The sequence below is a fragment of the Passer montanus genome, unplaced genomic scaffold (assembly GCF_014805655.1).
Source record: "Passer montanus isolate IOZ18808 unplaced genomic scaffold, ASM1480565v1 scaffold4, whole genome shotgun sequence".
NCBI lineage: Eukaryota > Metazoa > Chordata > Aves > Passeriformes > Passeridae > Passer > Passer montanus.
The window spans coordinates 14,065,042-14,085,343 of NW_024368818.1; the positions used below are offsets into that span (position 1 = coordinate 14,065,042).

At 36.3% G+C, this 20,302-nt stretch overlaps 1 protein-coding gene across 7 annotated transcripts in view; it reads left to right on the forward strand.

Moving 5' to 3' along the window:
* The window catches only part of GRM5 (glutamate metabotropic receptor 5), a 243,820-nt gene that overhangs the window by 130,500 nt on the left and 93,018 nt on the right, over positions 1-20,302 (forward strand). The window lies entirely within an intron of this gene.

The window sequence follows — 20,302 nt, forward strand, 5'->3', positions numbered from 1 at the left end:
ATTTGTTTCCATTTTTGATTTTAATATTCAAAATTCACTGTAAGTATAATGTGAAGATTAGGGCCTTGATGTGCTAAATAATAAAATGTGTTTAATCCCTAAATATTTATACATGCTACGAATAATTTGCTAAGGATCAAAACTTTCAGGGTATCATTTCACTCTCAGTTCTTCCTGATTATAATGGATTCTAATCAACTGAAAGTAGCATGCAAATTAGCCTGAAGTGTTACTTCTTCTGAGATTTTTTTCACAAGTGGAAAGGTTATTTTTTATTGGTTTCTACAAGATTTGATTATTAAAAGTCGGATTTTTTTAGAAAGGGCCTCATCAAAAAGGATTTTCTTAAATTCTACTTGTTGCAATATCAAAAAACAGTTTTGACTTAGTAGCATTTTCTGATAGAAAAGAGCACAAAAATTATAGAATTCAGTGTAAGTATAACTGAGACCCTGTTAACTTGCATCAAACTTGTAATTGTTTATGCTTTTCCATGTCAATCTTGTATATTAATCTCTAAATCTAGGCTGTGAATTAAAAGCACTCAGGAAAATATCTGAAGAAATGTCACTAGTAAACCAAAACCAGGAAGTATGGTAGCAGAAGTGGTGTAAGAGTGGCCCATGATGAGCAAATACTCCATAACTCATCAGCATTCATCAGCAGTTCTGCATTCAGGTGCTGCTGTGAGAGTCAGATGCCACAATCATGTGGGTGACACATGAAGAAAAGGAAGAGGACAAAAAAATTATCAAAACCTATACATCAGTGCCAAGAATGTTAAATCTCTTCCTGCTTATACCTTCCCTCAGAATACAATACCCAGCTGTTTCATCTGCAGTGATACAAATTTCCTCATTCACATGTCATTTCAGGTCTTGTCTCCTTTTTGTGCACCATTTTGTAGCACAGTGCAGAAGTCATCTATGCAATGGATTTGGGTGTGCCAAGCACTTCATGCATGACACACCTGAGCCTCATGTATCCAGTGTCATCATTCTCATGTAACAGAGAAGAAACAAGTGATGTGATGTAGGACTTTACCTGAAATGCTTCAAAACCTGTAGAGATGTTATCCATCCTCAGTCGCACATCTAGCAGAGAAAAGCTTTATTAAAGAAGCTTGAAACTTGACTTAATATCTTATTTAATTGACAGTGTTTCTTGTTTATTCCACCTTTGCCTGAATTCCTGGTATTACATTACTCCAGGGACCCTCTAGATAGGACCCTTGGTCCCTTTATTTCAGATGACTGCACTTCTCTGTATGTTAATTTTCACATGCCTTAAATGTCATATGGATCTCTTTTGTTTCACCATCTCCTTGTTACCTACCTATTTGTCCCCCTACCTCTCTGCTTACAAGGCTAAACCTTTCAGGCAGTCCTGTCTGAATCCCTGGCAAGAATTACAGCCTTGCAGGCTTCAAGGCACGGACAAGTCTTGAATCCAGATGGAATGTGCTGTGACTCAGCAGTTCAAGTGGTACCAGCCCTCTTCCAGGCACACCAGCCCCAGCAGAAGCAGTTTAGGGCAAAAATGCCCCCAAGGCCATTTGTGTGCGTAATTTGCACTACCACAGATTCTGTGTAGGATGCGGGTGACTCTAAGTGTAATGAGCTATGTAATTTGCTCAAAAAAGCTTAGAAAAGCAGCTAACTACCTCAGAATATATTTGTGTTACTAAGTAACAGATGTTGCCCTTATGTCATTTAAGTTTAAATAGTTATTACCCTCTGCCTACATGAGATGAAATACAATAAGTCATAAATTTACCTAAGGAAATTAAATGGTAGAAGCAGCAATTATGTGTTTAAGACACACAGGAAAATATCACCTCACAGCTGAAAAGAAAGACCTTCATGTCACTGTCAGGGAGGATTCAGTCTTCATTAGAATTTTTTTGGTGTAAATACCTTTTCAGGAAGCAAACAATGGATTTATTTAGTAGAAGTTTTCAGAATGTCAAGATCTAGTTTTTCTACAGTTTTGGTAAACTTCATATGTAAAATCTTTAACCTGAGGGTCTTTAAATTTTGCTAACGAGAGCAAGTAATTTTTTTGTATATATAACTCTATAGCTATATTTAAATTACACCTTTATATATTATTACAAATGAAAACAGCTAATTTTTTCATGGAGTACATTAAAAGCATTGAACGTCACCCCAAATCTTCTGATCCTGGCATGAAATCAACATCAATTTGTCCATTAGTCACAGCCAACCAGTCCTGCTTGAAAGGGATGGAGGTTAAGTCAGTAGCAGCACCACACCATTCACCTAGCAGATTTGGGAGACAAATACTTTCCTCTCGCTTTCCATACGAACAGTTTTTCCAATGTAAGAAAATGGGGCTATTCATTGGTTTATTGGATATGACACTGAAATTCAACTATTTGAGGTGGGAGTAAAACTGAGTTAAATACCTTAACCCACTGCTAAAAGTTGTCTTTAGCACTATGTCAGGACTCTAATCTGCTGTTAAGACTAAACTTATTGTCAGTGGGAAAGTTCATAAGGAGTCAGAAAGTAATTTTCAGAGCATGTGAAAGCATATCTGAATATGTCAAATGAATCAACAAACAGCTGGACGTGACAGAAAAGGTCTCTTTGTGTTTGCCCAAAGCAGTTGTGCGGACCAACAGAAAGTAGAGGGTAGAGTGTTTACATCACTTCTGGAAAAGCAGCTTGTTCAGGTTGATTGAAACTTAGCTGATGCACTCAATGATTCAACAGAGCAGTTTTTCATTCCAGAATGTGGATTTCATTTATCAATGAAATTAGTAACTGAACTTGTGAGGCTCATTGGAAGACTTCTTGATAAAAAAATTTGCTATATTTAAGAATGGTGTTATAGATAATATCTTGCAAGTATCATTCCAAGGTGCACAGAGATAAGCAAAAAAAATGAACAAAATTAAATAAAACCCAAGATACAAAAGGCAGATTGCATAGGAATTACCTGCTAACTTTCTCTGAGAAGACAAATAATCCTCTGAAAAGATGAATGCATTCCCTCTATCACTTGAGTTTCTGCAAGGCAGATGGTATAGTGACACTGAAAATAAAAAAAAAGATGTTGTAGGATTAGTGCCTCAGGCTGACCCTGCTTCACCACAGGGGTTGGACCAGATGATCCACTGTGGTCCCTTATAACCTGACCCATTCTGTAATTCTGTGAAATGAAATGAAGTAATTACAAAAATGCTTCATGAATACTAGTTTTGTTGAGAGAGAAAATATTGCAAGTAGAGAAAGGGTCTTGGGGTCAAGTTCATTATTTTCACAAAGGCAGATGGCACCAAAAAATAAATGTGTGAATGAATCAAAATTCAATTTGATGCATCAAAAATTGAGACCTGTTGCCAAAACAAAGAAGAATCAGAAAATTGAAGAAGACAAAAACACTTGTAGTAATTCAAAAGGGAAAATGTAATACTACAATGTACAAAATTGTACATCACCACACCCATTCATTTTAGATGGTTTGGCTGAGATCTCTAGTATTTGCCATCTATGAAGAGACTTCCATTGTAAGCATGCAGTTAAATGGAAATATCACAAAGCATACACATTCACATAATAATTTGCTAATGTTTAATTTCTATGACTATGCTCTGCTTGTCTTAAAATGAGCTGATAATATCTCCAACAAGAATCAGGTAATAATGTTGTGGTTATAGATCCATTGTCTAAGCTACAGCTGAGAGAATATACTCAGACACTAAATCAAAAATTTTGGTTTGATCCTTCTTATAGTCTCATCTGGAAGACTCCATAGCATCTTCCATGTTTATAAAAAGTACATACATACATTATATATATATATATATATATAACTGGAGCAGGCATGAAAAAGCACTGTGGTATGGTTTGAAAAATTAAAAATAATATATATAACTGGAGCAGGCATGAAAAGCACTGTGGTATGGTTTGAAAAATTAAAAATCTACTTGAGGAACTATAAGAGAGAAAGGTTGTTACGTGTGGCACAGTGAAGGAAGAAAGATTTCATGTTTCCTTTCAGTAAATGCAGTGGATCAGCATAAACACAATGTAAAAGTTGAAGAGGGAGAAATATATCTTAAAAATAATCCCCAGCAAGTCCTGGGGCAAAGGTAATGAACAGCTTCCCGGATGGCATTAGGAAAAGCACTCCTGGCATGTTGAGAAGAGATCATTCTCTCCTGCTCAGAACTGATGACAGACAACTGCTCTGCTGTGTCCACTGAAAGATTCTTCTATCTGAAAACTTTCTTACACATCTGTTGAATGCTTAAGTAGTAGCAATGAAAACCAGTTTTCCAAAATCCACTTCAATTTCAGAGAGAACCTGAGCAGTTTAAGAAAGGAATTATGTCACATTTACTTATGCCGTTTTAGTAATCCAGGATCTCTTTCCCAATCCTATGTTTCTCTCAGATTTTTAGTGAGACTGCTGAGGAGTGAGTGAGTCACAGACGTGCCATGATCACTTGCATTTCTAGGTCTTCTAAATTCTTTTTTGCAACTCAGCAGGAGCAAGCCACAGCAAAAGCATACTCGAGTGCATTTCCAGCAGAGTTTAAAAGGCTTTGATTTCATCAGAACTGGGAGATAGCCATAGGTTTATGTTCATCTTAAGTATTCCACAAGAAGCAGTTATGTGAACTTGCGTCTTCTGTCAAGCAATACCTGGTCAAGAACAGCTATTTAGGCTTCTCAAGAGCTCTAATAACACTTTAAAATGTTTGTAGGGGAAAGAATCTTACAGCTGAGGACCCGAAGCTGAAGTGGTCAGGTTTCACAGTGTATGAGAATGGCATTTATACTGCATATGAATACCTTCCCCACGAAAAGGTATTTTCTCATGTACCCAGAGCCTCTACACTGAAGTTTACCTTTAAATTGATGCATCGTACTCAAATTCATTTGTCCATGTTTCCTGCATTGACACTTTGCCCAGCTATGACCATTTGGCCAGCCCCTGCAGCCTCAGATATTATTCATGTATAGAGTAAGACAAGAGTACAATATCTTAGTATTTATGAGGATTACAATTAGATGAAATGAAACAGGAGAAGAATAAAAGTAGGGAAAAACAAGTTATAGCTAAAGGATCAATTAGATGACCTCTAAATACATCAGGAAAAATACAAAACCCGTTGAATGCTGGAATAAGTTTGCAGGAGATGTTTAGTGACGCTTTTCACTGTCATTAAGCTTTTTAGGTATTTAAGTGCTTTGCTGAACTGAGGGGTAATAGACTGATGTGAATGGATGGAAAAGGTTTGAAAATAACTAAAAAGAACATACTTGCCTTTAAATTTTGGAAGAATGTAAGGAGCTAGCAATTCAGTCATCTAGAAACATAGAAAGTAAAGCTTAACCAGCTAGGTATGTGTATAATTGACCAAGAATTAATCATTGGTTTTGTTTTCTTCTATGAAGATTGTCTCTACTACAATTTCACACTAGCAAACAAACAAACAAAAAAATAGGTATAATGAAAGCATGAAATAAACCATTATATTCAAACCATTAAAGTTATTTAACTATTTATAGATATCCATCTATACAATATATAAGACTACAAATTTAAAGCAAATATAAAGTGTTGATCATTCAAACCAGTAACTAGAGATAGGAAAGCCAAAATGTCAAATTTAGAATGTCTTATATTTTTCAAATTTCTTCCGGGCCAAGAACTTCCCTTGGAATCATTAAGCTAAATCATATAATCCAAATTGTTAAATTTTCCATAAGGGAATTAAGAAAGAAGTCTAAATAAATGGATTTGTTTTACATTTAACAAATTATGGTTAGAATGAATCCATAATCCCTTTCACTGACAACTTTTGCAAAGATTAAAAATTAATGAGGTTCTTTCTTGTCTTCTCTTTCACCCTGAAACTTTCTATCATAATGTTCAAAATCTAACTGTAAAGTTAAACTTAAAAGGAACTTTTTTATACTTATTTCAATTGTTGTATGAAAAAAAATCTGGTTTTCATAAATCTTGTCCTGTCTCTTGCTCTGCTATCAAATAATGAATTTCTTTCTTCCGTTATCCTCTCTTGTGCATTACACCAACTGTTTGCTGTGCTCCATTTATATATTTTCGTATAGATGGATTTAATTATCAGAATAGTCAGTATGACAATATACTAAAACAGATGAAAGGAATATCCCAGGAAAGACACCTATCAGTTAGGAATATCCCTTTTACTCAGGGTTTTTAGTTTGAAAAAGTCAAACTATAAAGCACTAGTTTATTCTTCATACCCCTGTTCTATAATCTAAGTGACATCTATGTGTGATTTCTGTAGTTTAGATTGGAGACTCAGGGTTATATTTGCTCCCCTTTATCTGCTTATTGACTGTTTTATAAAATACAGTTATTTAGTCTCTGATAGGTCTGTGTTGGTAGTTAAATTACCTCTCCAATAGTACTTAATTTAACTTTTAAGGTCTTGAAATGAAGTGAGACAATCTCACCCTAAATGATTAGAAACTTTTTGAAGATATCCGTTACAAACATTTACCTAATAGTCACATTTTAAAGGGATTATAATATCTAGAGAAAGTATTCAATAATATTCAGACTCGAGGTTACCTATTTCCTGGCAGTTTATTAGTGAAATATCTCATTAGATTTTCACTAGATGACTATCTGCATTGAAGTCTTACTTTTCTAGTCTTAGAAGTGTTCACAATCCAGTCTATTTCTCATAGAAAAGTTTTCAGATGTATCATCTGATATCCAGTGTACACAGACCTTTCCTTTTAATCTTGTTGATGCAGTTTGCTAAATGAGCAAAACACTATGCAACAAAGACATTGAGTCACCAGGTCAAATCAAACAGGAAGCCAAAAAAGACATGTTACAATTCTTTTATGAAGAGGGTATGTGTGTGTTGAGAGGTGGGTTCTAAATTACTTTCAACAGCAAGACAATTTTTTTTTTTAATTAAAGTTGAAACTTCATAAATAAATGCCATGGAATTTTTTTCAAGTGTTACTTCTAATTTTCAGAAAATACATCCTCTGAGAGGTGCCATTATGTGGTATCAGAATGGCCATTGAGGATCATCATAGGCACACTATATTTTCCATCCATTTCTAAATAAAAAATACTTATTTGAGTAGGTCAGTATCAACAGGTTTCGTGATCGGAGATATAGGGTGTTGAAACTGCTGCCTTGTAGCAAAGATTTCCTTTGCAACTAAGCTGTCCACATCACATATGTTCATTTGGTGCCTTCTGTAATGCTGACAAATCAGAAATGCTGCTGGAACAAGAGCACACAATCAGCCTCATAATAGACAGGAGTGTGAGCAGTCAGGGTAGTACCTCCGGCTGGAATCAGTGTAGCTAAACAGAGCCTTAGTTTCCATATCCATCAAGAGGCTGTAACATTACCCTTGCAGCCCTTGATCTACTGGATGTACCTATTAAAACCTGCTGCTGCAGACCACCCATGAAGAAAAACCAAAATACCTTTGGTTTTGTTGAGTGGGGGAGTTTTTACTTCACACTGGAGAATAACATCTTCACTGATAAAGACTGCCAGACCAGACATTATTGCAACTCCAATTTGATAGAGTTTCTTTCTCATGTTTCCATGTAATATTTTCCTAGTTGTAAATATTAGGTAAATACTGAGGGTTGAGTTTAATTCAGCTGCAAGCTTTTGAAACATCATAAACCACTGCCCTACAGTAATACCTGTATTTGTTTTTGAATAAAAAAATATAGTGCCTTTTCTTCTGGTTTTGTGCTTGACATAATTGTAGCCTTGGTTCCAGATCATCATAATAAAACAGTCAGTATGAGAATGGGCATCGGTATAAGACTTATAATTTGGTGCTTCATTAAAAAAACACACAAAATTGTAGATGCAAGAGAATTGACCACAAGCTGGAATAGAAAGAGCTGTATGCCAGTAGAAAACAGGTTGGATATACAGACTACTTTATTGTTTTTTCTTGTTGCCATACGAGTAATGCCAGTGACAGTAACAATAACAACCATTTCCATTTGTATAATCACTCTTATTCCAAAACACATGGCAAATCATAGGCCAAATTATGCTTTTGGTTATATGGCTTAATAAAGGCACAGATGGTTCCATTCCAGAGTTGTGCTAGTGCCATGAAGAGCAATTTCATCTTTATTTTTTAGAAAGAATGAAGAACCTTAATATGAATCCCTCTTTTGAATGGGATGCAAAAACAATATGGACATACAACAGGGAAATCATGTTGGTTTTTTTTTTTTTCCCAGGGTTTAAAGAAATAATTTGAAAAATCTTAGAAATAGTACCTCCAAAAAAGTTTTTTATCTATGAAAATTTATAGCAGCAGGCTAACATTTGTTACTTGTAACAGCTCCTTCCTTGATGATTTGCATCACAAAAGTAACAATGCAGTCTTCCCTAAAGACTGAAAGTTACAGGAAAACCAAGAACACAGATAAGTAAAACACAGCAATATGCTAACAGCATAAGCGTTTTTTGAGCCAACCACCTGCTAAAAGGTTATTGAATAAGCATAATGTCAGAACATCCCATCCTATTCAAGCACCAAGAACTTTAACTCTTCACTGACTGACCTTTTCTAGAGTACAATGTTCTTTTTTGTCACCACTGGCAAAAATTCCATATCTGGTCTCTCAGTCTGGATTTTGCCATACCATGCAGTAAATCTTGCAGTTGCTTTTTGGGTAGATAGAAAAAAAACATTTAAATTGCACCACATTTTAATGTTTTTCTTTGTTTTCATGTTGTTGTCAGAGAAAGAAGCTGAAGAAAAGGTAATACTTCTTCTTATCAGAAATTTTCTGGTTTCAGTTAATTTTTATAATTTCACACTATGATAATCCTCAAGCCAAACACATTTTCCTGTGAAAATGTAATGTGTCTCTAGCTGAACGATTCCAGAACTAGATTCTCTACTGTGTGAAAACCTCCAATTCTGGAAGAGTGGTGTTCTCAAATGCTGACTGAAAGCACACATTTTCTAGTCTACATGTTTCTGCAACTGGAAGACTTGGTTCCTCTATATCTTAGGATAACACTTTAAACACAACAATATAATCACAGAATATCACTTTATGCACCATACCACCATAAAAATATTGCCAAAGAAATTTTTTTTGCTGGATGATTCAGACCTTTCTAAAATTAGGATAAAAACCAGATGACAAAAGTTTCAAACTCCAATTCACTTGAATTCACAATTGTTCATGTTATCTCACCAATTTGGTTCTGTATAACTTGAAATCAACAAACAGATACATGAAACTCAAATTTCAGTTAAGAAAATAAAATAGAATGTTATAGCTTTAGGAAAAATTAGAGTAAGAATTAAGAAAAGGAGAAACCATTAGAAATCCCAATGATGAGACACAAGAAAACTGCAGAATTCATTATCTCCCTTTCAAATTAGTAGTTTTTAAGGCTAGAAATAAGGCTAGAATAACAAGGCGAGAAATAAGGCTAAATATTAAGGCTAGAAATGTCATACAGTGCCATGACTTATCTGCACATTTCAGTTTGCCTCTAACTGGCTTGTGAGAACATGGTTTTATTGACTTGCTTTCTGTCATTTAATAGTAGTCATGTAGTCATTATTGATCTGCACCTGAAGCAAAACAACGTCTTCTTTTTCTCTCAGAAAGATGACCTGGATGTGTCTTTCTTAAATGGAGCATTAAATGATGTGCCTAAGTTGGAACTGTTGTTATTTACATATCTTGTATAAAGAATTCTTCTTGATGACAGAAATAATAATTATATATTAGAATCCTTGCATGGAGCTCAGAGAGGAAACATGAACAAGGGCTGTCTATCCTGAACATGGCCAGTGTCCTGGTTTGGGACAAATTTAGGGAGGAATCTCTGAAGTGGTCTCCTGTAGAAAGCGATTTCAAGCGGCCTGTCCCCCAGCCTGTTCAGGAGATAAACCTCCTTTGAGAAAAGTGGAAAAAAACTGTATAATGTTAAACAATGGAACCTCTCATTGTTCCGAAGAGGTGGCAAATTCAGAGTCCTTTTTATGGAGTGTAGCTCGCTCTCACAGTTTTATTTCCTCCTGTGCTGGAAAATGCCATGTCCCAGGCCCTGGTGGGCTACAGGTGAGTCCTTTTTATGGAGTGTAGCTCGGCTCACAGTTTTATTTCCTCCTGCGCTGGAAAATGCCATGTCCCAGGCCCTGGTGGGCTACAGGTGTGAGCTCCCGGTGTTTTTCTGGGTTTTCGGTCCAAAGCAAGGCTGATCAATTCCAAGAAAAATAAAAGCCACAGTCTGGGGTACTTCTCTGCCTCAACTACCTAAAAAATGAACTAAAAGCAAAGGAGAGGTCTCTCCCACTGTCTGTTAATGCTGCAGACAACATAGTCCAGGAGAGGGATGCGGGGGAGCAAGTGCAGCTTCTGAAAACAAACTGCACACTTCTTCTCTCCCTCTTCAGTCTTGGAACCAGTCTTAAAGGTTCAGAGCTTAATATCCAGCAGAAACAGAACTGACAATTTAGGATACAAATATCATAAAGTCACCCTAGGACAACTGGTTTGCACTCTAGCCTTCCAAGCCAGGCAAGTGTCTAGTGTTGTTTTATTTGCCATCATTGATATAGCCATGTAACACATAGTAATGCCAAGGTATTAGAGAGCCTTGCAACCCTCCAGCTTCTCTGCTGTGTTATTGGAGAAGCTACCCATGTCATTGTGGCAAAATCTCTAGCTGGCCACATCTGAGTTAGTCTCACTGCAAACTCTAAGCACACTGAAAAGGGGGTATGAAAAAAGAGCATTTGCTACAGAGGTGAATAAAATACAATATGGAATAAACCAGTATGATGCCAAACCTCTCTTGTATTTGTTTCTTTTCCTGCATTTCTGTGATGTACCACCTGCTCCCATAGAGCTGCCTTCATATGTGTCTGGACCAGCATTCAAAATTATATAAGGACAAACTGAACTGAACTGAACACTTTCAGACTGTGCTACAGGGGTGAACTGAAAGACAGGCAATAAAACTGAACTCAGGTTAAGGTTCAAATGAATCACTAGCAAAATTTGTTGATTATTCCGCTTTTAAATGAAAGCTAGTACCAGCAATCTTTTTTTTTTTTTAGTAGAACAAAAATCAAATCTTTTATAGCTTTGCTTAACATCAGTACTGTAAAGTTGAATTTATAAAGCATGTATGATAGGTATGTTTGGGTTTATACCAGTAATTGTTTAGTAAGTAGAATGTCTCTCTAGTTTTTTGTATTGGTTGCATAGAAAGAGATACTTTCTTCAGCTGAGTTACGAAATTGTTAAGGATTCCAGTGGCAGCTCCAGAAAATCCGAGGTAGTCAGCATGGGCAGACCCACAGGATACAGTCTGCATTGATTCTTGCCATAGTCCATGAAACCACAGGGCAGGAATACATTAACAGAGGGCAAACATTTTGTCCTATTTCACTGCTTTCACTGGCACTTCAAGCACCAAGGAGCTACCAATTATTTTAATTACCTTCTCTCTGCTAACAATAGTGCTTGACTTCTTAGTTTTTTAAAGCTCTTTTTCTGGAAGACAGATAATTTGTAAATGTAGATGTAGCAATCCAGCACAGATTCTGATGGTTTTACTCACAACAAGTAGTAAACTGCTCTAGAAGTAGTTCTGCTAATTAATACAGAGAAAGGCTATTAGCAGCAGCAGGAGACATTTCAGGCCTCGTCTTGAATTATCAAGGCAGATGGTGAATTCTTGAATTCTCTACATTCTCCTTGAATGTAGAGAAGTGTGAACAAGAATTTAGTGTTTAAAATATATCTTTAAATGAAGGACATATTTGAAGTTTGTCACCCATTTGAAAAGGACTTTTGGGCAAGATATTTCTGTGAGGAACAAGAATGAGGCTTGTAAGAACTGCTCAGTTGTGAGGAAATAAAAGCAATCTGTGGGCTTCAGTCTGTGTTTCTGCTGACAGAGTGGCACTTAACTAGTATCTTTAGGTAAATAAGAAATCAAATACTAGGTTCCTCTTTAATTCATTTTTTTATTTGGTGTACATATTAGAAAAACAAGCTTCTGGAGTGTACTGCCTGATGTGTGAATGCTGTAGGTCTTGTGAGGGACTAGATTTTTTTTGTTCTGAGGTTTCTCTATGGAACTTGTATAAAGCTCTTGTTGTTATCACTATTAGACTCTTTGTTTTTCTATACATGTCGATATACAACATGAAATAATATAATGAATGATAAAAGTTAAATCTACAGGCTTTGGCCTCTGTATCTTTATGTAAAAACCAAAACATTGCAGTCCATGTGCAGCAAAATCATCTTCAAGCAGTATCAGCCTTGGGGAATGATAGAAAATATTTTCCATATTATTGTCATCGTCTACATACCATTACAGCAAGAATATTTTTCTAAGGTGACCATGATTATTATGTTCGTTGTCATCAATGAAACAGCAAAGAGGTCCAAGCCTGGTTGTCCTTAGGAGAAGAAGACATGCAAAATATTAGTAAAAGTCAAGAAGTTGAGAGGCCTTAATAGAGAATGCTGAAAGCTAGTAGAAATTCAAGATGAAGAGAAGATAGGGACAGAAGTCTGTTATTTTGGTTGCTAAAGTATTAATGATATAATAGGCATATCACATGCACATTTACATGCTGGACAGACAAAATAACTGAATTTTACAGAGACAAGCAAAATAATAAATGGCCATATAAGTATCCAGCACAGAAAAATCATATTTAGTCCATGTATACGCAGTGATCTATGTATAATTTTGCTTGAAATGATGTTGATGACTTATGAGCCCCATACAAAAACTGTAGACTTGCACTGCTACTGAAGTTTCATGGGACAGAAGCAACCTTTTTAGAACAAACAGCCATGTTTCAAACTGAGGCTAATAAACCATGTTTAGTGATACCAGGAGATGTGACAGATATCACATTTATCTGAGCTTTCTAAGCAAAGCACAGCTGGCTGAGAGGGACTCTTATAAATTCAATTTCTTGGCATCTGTTCCTAAGGTGAATGAGCAAAACATTATTTCCACTGTGCTTTTCACTCTGGCCCATACTGATTTCATCCATCACTGTACTCTTACCTGGGGGCCCTACCTTAGACACAGAGCCACCATCTGTACAGCCAGTGGCAAACAGATGAGACATGCAACATCTAGACTAATGAATAAAAGAGCTTAGGGACCATCCCTTGGATTTGAGACTTACAAGACTGGCACAATTGGTGTAAACACAGACCAATTACCCTTCTCCCAAAACAGGGTAACAACAACCACATTGCTTTCCAGAATGGGCTGTTACAGACCATACTTGTGGATTGACTGTCCATAACAGTACTGGTTGGTATGGTCTGAACATATGCCAGCCTCCATTCATATTAACATTTAAGCAGTAAAATTGAGTGATCTTACATCTTTTATATTGCAGTATAGAAACAGCTACAGAGGATGCCTTAGCCCTTTGTCTTTCAAGGTACTTATGTTTCACATCTTGAGTTACAGCTCTGCAGCTTGGATGTGTTTCCTAGATAGTTTAGATTTGCTGTGTACGTCTCTAAAGAGCTGGAATTCATATAATTGCAGAAATCCTAGTAAGATATAAAATACAAGGAGAGGAAAGCAAGGATAAAAAAATAGTCTTAACACTGCATAAACCAGCCTGAAGGACCATCCTTTAATAAGCCTCATAGTTTCAAGTCAGCCTCAAGCCTAGTGGTATTCAAAAGAGTTTGAACAACACTCCTAAATATATGGTTTAACCTTTAGGGTTTTTTTACAGTCAGGGGTTTGACTCAATGGTCCTTGTGGGTCCCTTCCAACTCAGAATACTCTGTAAAAATCTGATTTTAGTACATATGGCTGAGTTCAGAGTATTGTAGTATATCAATTTAAAATAATCCCATTTTCATTTACATAAAGTTAAATTATAAGGTTACATATACTTGGACTCAAATCAATATTTTAAAGTCAAAGTAATTGATAAATATTTTTTTAAACAAAATATATTAAACTGAACCATCACCTTTTATTACTTCAGTGGCTAACAATAACCACTCTTTCTCCTACTCAAAGAAAAATCATTGTGATTTTCATGTGCCTTGAACAGTTGCAGCTCAGGTGGAGTTTTCTTTTTCAGATCTAATTTTTTTCCACCATTTTCAAAGAAAACTAGCAAATTTTCACACTTAGACCACACTGCATGAGAGGTGAGGCTAGACTAGAGGTGATTACTCTGCTTTTCTGAAGGTTTTTATTAGCATGCCATTGAACAGTGACATACAAAGCACAGTTTCCCTGTGCAACCCGATAGAAAATTTTAATGCACAAACCCTATACTTGCAATCCAAACTTTCCAGGAATGTAATCTAGAGATACAAACAAAGCAATAATTTCAAAATTACATTTGGAAAAAAATAGAAGCAGAAATGTCCTCCTGATCTGTAGAACTTGGTGAGAAAGATTTACTCATGGTTTGGCATTTTTCATGTATCTGTTGTTGGGCAGGAGTCAGAAGTAACTTTTTCATTGTGTTTTGAGAGGTTTTCTATGCATGATGTAGTATGCTTTAGTTGATCTTGTTCTGCTTGTTTTACACTGATAATGTGTATAAACTCAAACTGTCCCTCTGCCAACATGTCAGTCTCATACTTGGATTCCACTCACTGTGTTGATCCTGCTGGTACATCTCCCTTTGCTGTCCCTCTGAGTATGTTCCACATCCATTTGCTGCTGCATACTCCTTTATTCCCACCAGTCCTGTACCTTTGTTTGGCATAGCCCATGTCTCTTTCTATGTCTCCTATGTTCTTCCTTTCTTTTTACACTTGCTTTTCTCCTTAAACTTGCCATCTCTCTTTCCTCAAACAACTTTTAGAAAAGAAAGTAGTTATTACATATTTGTCCTTAGATAAGGAAAAATTGGGAGGTGGTCATCTGTCCTTTGAGCTCATTCCCTCAGAAGGGCAGTGCTGGACATGGATCTGATCAGCAAAACCTCACATGGAGTCTACTCATTACATCTTGACTTTCATACTCCCTGCTGTTTTTTGCTGTGGTCCCTTCTTGGCAATAATCAGCTCAACAGGCTTGACAGGCTAGAGAAGTAAACCATGAAAAATCTATAATGTCCAACAAAGCAAAGTGCAAGGTTCTGCACTTGGGCTAAGGCAACACCAGATATTGATACAGGCTAGAGGATGAAGGGATTGAGAGCAGCTCTGTCAAGAAGGACGTGGGAATACTGGTGGATTAAAAAATGGGCATGACTCAGCAATGTGCACTCACAGCCCAGAAAGCCAACCATGTCCTGGGCTGCATCAAAAGCAGGGCAAGGGAGGGTGTCCTCATAAGACACCACCTGGAGTGCTTCATCCAGCCCCGGGGTCCTCATTAGAGTGAGCCCAGAAGTGAACCACAAAAATTGTCAGAGGCTGGAATACCTCTCATATAAAAAAAGGCTTGGGAGAGATCATATTGGAGCCTTTCAGAACATAAAGGGATCAGAACTTAAGAAAGATGTAAATAAACCTTTTTTTTTTTTTTTTTACTAAAACATGCAGTGACTATGCTGATGCACGGTTTTCTAGATTTAGCCACTAGATTTATTTCAGGATGTCCTTGTGCTGCTGTGACACATCTGGGGCTTGGACAGGAGTCCTTTAAGAATGAAGAAGACAGTAAGAAATGGACTGATTTATCACATAGAATTCTTTGGTATATCTACCAACCTTTATGAATACCTTACTTTATATGTGTAAATCGACAGAGTGTTAGAGAATAATCAGAAACACTTCATGTGTTTCTGAAACACAGTAACAGCTTTGCTTTCTCTTTGGATAAATTAAAAACAAAGCCACAAATGAAATCATTCATTTTTATCATTATTCTATCTTTACTTCTTTCACAAGGTGATGGCCAAATAAATTAGTTCAGTATTGGAACCCTGGAAAAACAGAATATGTCTGTATTTTATATAAGCAATTCTCTAAATGAGCAATTTCTTAACCTTAGAAAAATAATATGATGACACCAAATCTGAACCTGCTATTTGAAAATGAGAGTTCAGTACAAGGTTCTTTGCTTTTCATTTATTTAGGACAAGAGCATCTGGAACTGAGTGACATTTTGGAAGAAAAACTGAATAAGAAACTGTTTTTGAAATATTTTTTAATATGGTAATCTGTAGACCTTTACAAAACATGAAAATCACTGCTATACAGCAATTTGTAGTTGCTAAAATTATTTTTTTGATAGGTGAAGTGAAGTTTTAAATCACAGGGTTGTTGACACATCATTAAAAAATTTACATTATGGATTGTTTGCAAGAGAAAAAGGTAACAGCGGCTTTTGGTTTTTTATATCTGTGAACTTGGGGCAGAAAGGACTGGATATGTTTCCAGGAATCAGCAGGCAAAGAATTTTCTGTCTAAAAAATAGTATTCTTTTGAGGGAAAACATTCAAACTCTGCTTATATGTACGCACATTTGTACATAGTTTAGTGTGGAGACAATTCTTGTCTCTTATTTTCAGCTGTTAGGGTGCAGGGTGCATGGTAATTGTAGGATACATTAAATCTTGCAGCTGCACAAAAGCTTTGCTCATGTGGTCACTGCAGCACAAATAATGAAACACTGCACCCATCTCTGTTGCCCTCATTCCTGCTTTAGTGGTGGCAGCCTTTGACCAGTCTCATCCAGAAAATGCTTGATAGCAAAGGAGTAAGGGGATGTCACACTGCTTCCACCATCCTTCCTCTGTTCACCATTGTCACACATCTTCTCCTGGCAACTGAGGCACAGGGAGAGAGAAAAATAGGGAGTGGGAAAGGTATGTATTTGGCAAAGTCATGACTTTGTCATGAGTGCATGATGAGGGTGGTTAAGACTGGATATTTCTTATATGATCTATGTGATTGACTGTCCTCATGACTAATGCAATGGTAGCACTTTTGACCAAGATATTTTCATCTTTTTGAAATATTATTACTGTGATTGACAGAATTTCCAAAATGAATCAAAATTTTAAAGTTCTGTAAGTGGATGTCATGGACAGACTCATCTACCTTAGAAATGAGATGGTTTAAATTAATCCCCTTGGGCCAGATATAGGGTATCATTTTGTATTTCAGTGTAATTGTTCTCAGCAGGTTTTTTAGGGTTGCTATGGCTAATGTTTTTCTCTTTTCAAATTACTAGTATGGGAGTCATTAATCAGATATTGACATCTACTTCATAGAGATTTATATGTTGTGTTAATCTTAAGTCACCTTTCCTTTGATGTAGCTATAAGTGATGTCCTTGGGTTCACTACTCACATGAAAAAGACCTAACAGAGTCTAACAGAATCAGATGCTAAAAAGAATATTCTACAAAGTTATAAATCAGCACCATTCCAATAACATTGATGGGACAATATCACAGTTCCAAACTGCAGTAACAATTATATGGGTAATGTAGCAATTATTAAACAAATAATGGGAAAGATTAATAAAAAATGTTTATCTCTCCCTCGAATCTACTAAAATAGATTTCAAATTAGTTCAACAATATATTTTCCTACTAGAAGAGAAACTTAGAGCCAAAATGCATATTATATAATGCAAGCTCACAAATATCTGTCACATAATACCTTTAATTGCATCTGTCATAAAGAGTTTTGCAATTCATGGGTGCCTTGTGACTTCAGCTACAAGTAAGCCATCCATACATAAGTTTTGTCTTCAAGTGTGTATGTGTTTATTGTAGATAACGAGGACATCTTCACAGAACTGCAATATGTGATGCAGGACTTAGTGATTCCTGCTAAAGCAGCAGTTGGAAGTTGGGTGGGATACCCTTGGGCATCTCAAATACAAACAGATGCTTATAATTGGGCAAATTAAACTTCCCTTGTGTGAGTTTACTTTGAAAAATATGAAGGTTTAAGAGTTTTGTAGCACTGCTTTACACCTTATCCTCCTATACTCTTGGTATAATCCTCTACCCTTTCCAGTCACTAAAGGATGACCTAGATCCAAGTGGTCTACTTCTGCAGATATCTCTTTTTTTTCCTGCCTGGCCCTCAGCAGCCATTCTTCACGGGTAAAAGTTTTCCCCATCCCTGTGCAGATGTAGAGCATTTGAAATGGCTCTAGACATTTATGGAAAATGTCCCCATTATTACTCTTTTTCTGGAAACAAATCCTGCAAGCCTTAGACAAGGCACTAAAATTCTCCAGCCTTGCATAACACTTGTCAGGGACAAAATAATTGCATTGTGAAAGGTGTTGAGATTGCACAGATCTTTCTATTTGCTTTCTAAGACATAAAGGAGAAGCACATTTTCCTTCAAGTGACTTGTACTACACTAACACCCAGACAAGTGTCTGCATGATAATTCTTCTGACTACCAGGGAAGAGGTGTAGATGATAACTGGTTTCTGTGGCATTACCTTTTGTTAACAAAGCATTAAATATCAGTTCTACTATAAAATAAACTACACTCAATTTGCCTTTCTCGTGCAATGACTATGTGCAGTTTTTTCCTATGAAACAATCCTAGGAGTAGAGACCTTTAGGCAGACTGCAATGCAGATGCCAGAGCATTCAGATTTGATCAGCAAAAAAAGAAGCTTGAGCTCCTAGTTTAAGTCAAGAATAAGACTTGAACCACAGTATCCCTTAGCTGGAGAGGATGCCCTCAACATTGGTTGCTTTAATCCAAAAGAAAAAATTCTATCTGACATAAGCACTGAAAGCTGATCAACACCTCATGTTGAAAATGAGACAGAAAAATACTTCCTGAAATGTCTGATTCCATTCAATCAACTGCATATTTTTTTCTGGAAAAAGACCAAGCACTTTATCCTTTCGTATCAAATAAGATGATTAACCTGGAAATTAACCTTGTTTCCTGTACTGGTGTTTTCTTCTCCCTCTAGGAGCTATGATAGACATAACCAGCCACAAGAGTCTAACAGAGGTGAAAAAAGGGATTCTGAAATCTTAAATATTCAGACCACTCAGATTTTCACTGGGAAGTCTTACCTGAAAAGTGTGTTTGCATTTTTCAGGGAAGTATGTCACCAGACAAGCCAACATTTTGCATTTCTTAAGGTTCTTTCATAGTGAAATCAATGCACTGATACAGCTTTATATTCTAGTTATATAACAGCTAGTTACTGCCCAACACACAAACAGTCATAAAACTGCTTTATCTTTATTCTTATGAGTTTACCTATCCCCTACTACCATGCAGAACCTTTTCTATCAGCAGTCTTAAATTATCAAACATCTGTTACTGAAAACAGCTGTTATTGAAAGCAGGTAGTGCATAGCTAGAAAAAGACATGAAATCAGAAGAGAAAAAAGTGTGTAAAATCTTGATCAAGGTTTCGTTTAGAAATCTCCTTTAACTGCATACTTCTGACCAGCTACCCCAAGATAATTATTTCATAGTCTTATTTTCATATATTACATAACTGTTATTTGCTTTCTCTTTGCTTTGGAAGCAGCATGTCAGAACAATACTGGCAAATTGACAGGAACAGTGATAGCACACTTTATTATGTTTGCAGATCTCAGATGCAAGACCAAAGGAAATGCACAAGTAAAATAATTTGCTCTACAGTGGCAGCCTGATTTTACAAGAGAAATAGCACAGACTAGACACAAAGTGATATCAAAAGCACAAACTAATAAAAATACACAAATTCCTGAGAAATAATGCTTTGCAGTTCTGATAAGCACAAGTGTTTTCATAATAGCAGCCAGTAAAACAATCTGAGACCGAAATATAATTTTAAATTTATAGTCTCCTTTGAACATTGCAGCTCAAAGCTGTGTATCTCTGTGCCTGCTCTGTTTTGATATGACATCCAGCTGGGCTAAGCTTTCTCTGAGTGAGCTGTCCTTATAATCCACTCAAATCAGTACAGTCATAAAACAAATGAGGATTATCAGCATCTGCTGCAAAATGATGCAGCTTCTGTGGCTTCTAGATTATCTTTCTATTTGAAATACAAATTCTGTTGGTTAAGCAGTAACTGCAGGATTTCCAGTATTTGAAATTTAAGTATTTACAGTGTTATGATGTTGTGATGATCTAGCACCAAGCAGCTCCTGTGTGGCTTCTAACCTTTAGGTGGGAAAAGAGATGCATTGTATATGGGGATGGAGAAAAAAAGGAAGAGATATTACCAAACCAACATCCATGGTATGAACAAGAGTCTCACACATCCCAATAAATTCATGAAGGCTATTTCCAGCAGTTTTTGCTCAAACCACCAATGTGTATGTTGGACTGATAGG